Source organism: Penaeus monodon, chromosome 23 (genome assembly GCF_015228065.2).
Source record: "Penaeus monodon isolate SGIC_2016 chromosome 23, NSTDA_Pmon_1, whole genome shotgun sequence".
Taxonomy (NCBI): Eukaryota; Metazoa; Arthropoda; class Malacostraca; order Decapoda; family Penaeidae; genus Penaeus; species Penaeus monodon.
This window is the reverse complement of record NC_051408.1, coordinates 9,427,974-9,428,224: the sequence shown is the minus strand read 5'-3', so window position 1 is coordinate 9,428,224 and position 251 is coordinate 9,427,974.

The window sequence follows — 251 nt, the reverse complement described above, 5'->3', positions numbered from 1 at the left end:
TCTTTTTCTTAAGCTGCCAAATCTACAAAGCTGTCCTTTAAGCTTTCAGTTCATAACCAGTGCCTTGAACACAGTCCCTTAATTTATAATGATTATCGTTTTAGAAAGAGAGATTGTTAGTGTTTGTGATTTATCAAAGCACCCTTGCAAAAGCAATTTAGGTTTTGTAATTGATTAGCAAAGTACAAGATACAATTCTGAACAATAATTTGGAAAGCGCCTAGAAGTTCATTTGCATCCCTGTGTACACC